Source organism: Hippoglossus hippoglossus, chromosome 10 (genome assembly GCF_009819705.1).
Source record: "Hippoglossus hippoglossus isolate fHipHip1 chromosome 10, fHipHip1.pri, whole genome shotgun sequence".
In the NCBI taxonomy this organism is placed as follows: domain Eukaryota; kingdom Metazoa; phylum Chordata; class Actinopteri; order Pleuronectiformes; family Pleuronectidae; genus Hippoglossus; species Hippoglossus hippoglossus.
In genome coordinates this window covers 21,591,710-21,594,158 of record NC_047160.1, presented here as the reverse complement: position 1 = coordinate 21,594,158, position 2,449 = coordinate 21,591,710, and positions in this window count along the sequence as shown.

Sequence of the window (2,449 nt, the reverse complement as noted above, 5' to 3'; positions counted from 1 at the left end):
GTTTTCAACTCTTGAGATCTTTACGATAACCCTTGAAAGTAGCTGACGTTATCCCATAAATCTCTGCTCTGTGTTATCCTTTTATCACATTTTCCCAGCGCCCTTATCTCCACTGCCCTTGAACCGATAAATCCAGAAATCTGTTAGTTTGTCTGTTTGTCCTTCAATACTCACCACAACCACTCATCTGATCAACTGGGTTTGTAAATGGCAGAGAACCCCGGGAAGGGCAGGCTGGATTGCCAAGCCCACATTAGAACCCATTACCCCCATCAGGCTATTTTATGTACCACTGCCACACACTGACAGAAACAGTCTGGTCCACTTTTGTTTTCCACTTTTAAAAATTGTTTGTATGGGTGCTTGTGTTTAGACATGATAAATATTCCCTCTTCTGTTGAACAAAAATCAATATAAGGTCTAAAACCTAATTTTGTTTTGGTACCATAATGAACATATTGTATTGCAAGTAGTATAAAAACTATTTTCAAACTATACTCAGCCTTTCTTTTGCTGAGCTTTTCACAACAACAGCAACAACACAAGATCATTTTTACCAGGTGCACAAATAGCTGCTTCTAAAACAACCCAGCAGACAAAACAAAACCACAAACAAATAAAGACAGAAAATGCCACAAAAGAAAGACACCAAATCCCCGATTGATGAAATGCGTGCCACGGTAACATTAGTAAGCCATCGCTGATCTGAAATGTCCTATAAATGGAAAGAGAGTAACGGAGAGAAGATTTGGGGAGAAGACAGTAACAGGAAATAGAAGATAATCTGAATGTCTGGCCAGCAATGACAAAAAACAACAGGAGAATGGAAGACGATAGCAGTATGAAGTGTCGGAGGAAAACTGTGTCGACGCCAAGATTCCCTGGGGGGAGATGGAGGGGGAGACGGGGGACAGGAGAGGACAGGCGCAGCAGAGTGCACGTGAGACTGCGTGGGGTGCGCTTCGAGAGGGTGAACACATTTGCAGGCTGTAATATATAAGCTGTGTTTGCAGGCAGGGGAGAGAACCGCGTGAGCATCTGACCTTGATGATCATGCACGCAAAGCCGAGTCCTCCTGGGATGCATGAATGTGGATGCACGTGAGATGGACTCTGTGTGAATGTGTGTGTGTGTGTGTGTGTGGAGAGAGGAAAGTAACAGAGGGGAAAAGATGGAGAGGAGGAAATATGAGTCGTGTTCCACTTCACGCTGGGAGGACGTGAGAGAGAGTGAGATTTATACTGCATTCATACAGATATATGTACCTGAATGGATTCCTTCACTTTTACAACTTCATTGTGCAATCAGGGTTGTCAATAAGCACTGTCTTAGTCTTTATATGACGGATGTTATATGTTGAATAAATAAAAACAAAGTTTCAGCCTCAGAGAAGCTCAAAGAAACTCTTAGATTGAAAGTGACCTTCCTAAATCCAAGGACGTGCTTGTCAGAACAAAGTGGAATCCTGTTATTTATCTTTTGCACTTTTCTGTTATACCTTTCCTCCAGTTTTTCCTCATACAGGCCGATGTTCCTCTTTCTGATGTGACCTGGAAAACACTCCGGCAGCCTGGCAGCAACCACAACCTAAACAATAACCACCCCAAAGATATTTAGTGCTGTAACATACCGAGGGTTATTATAGTCAATAAGAAAGTATAACCTTCAATCAGTTGTAAGCGTACGTGTGCGTCAGACATGTTCTCTTGCGTAAGAGTGTTTTTTTTTTTACAGAACACTGCCCCAGGAAATAGCACCGTCGATAATTATCTCCTGAAACGTGTGTTTTTTTTGTTGTCAAACCTTAAATAACCACACAAACACTCACACACACCCCTGTGATTACTATTAAAATGATTAACACCTTCCGATATTTAATGGCACGTTCCATTCAGAATATTACACCTTCCACCGCATGTTTACACTGTTATTTTTTATTTTCTTATTTTTATCGTGCCTCTCAAATGTTCCAGCTATAAATGACAAACAATGCCGAGTGAAAATCATGTTAACCACTATCATTACCTCCATAATGTCACATTTCCTCACAGACACCCTGACTGCGAGGTGGATATTTTTCCATTGCAAAACAAATGTCAAAACAAACGTCTCGGTTTCTGTTTGCGGGGGTGACACCATAACAAAAACCTTGTTTTTTGCTTCTTGCAAAACAGCTTCTCTCTCTGAGGCCCTTCGTGCACTCCAGCTGACCCTCAAAACATTAAGTTTCTAATTTACTACTTTGAAATAATGTTTTTTTTTTTTTAAATACATATTTTACTTCTGTGCCTTTGTAATACCTATGAAATAAATACATGTGGAGGTGGACAGAGAGTGTGTGAGGTCAAGTTAACCTTTGACGAAATACCTCGAAAAAACAAATACAAACAATTAAATATGTACTCACTCCCTCACACACACACACACACACACACACACACACACACAC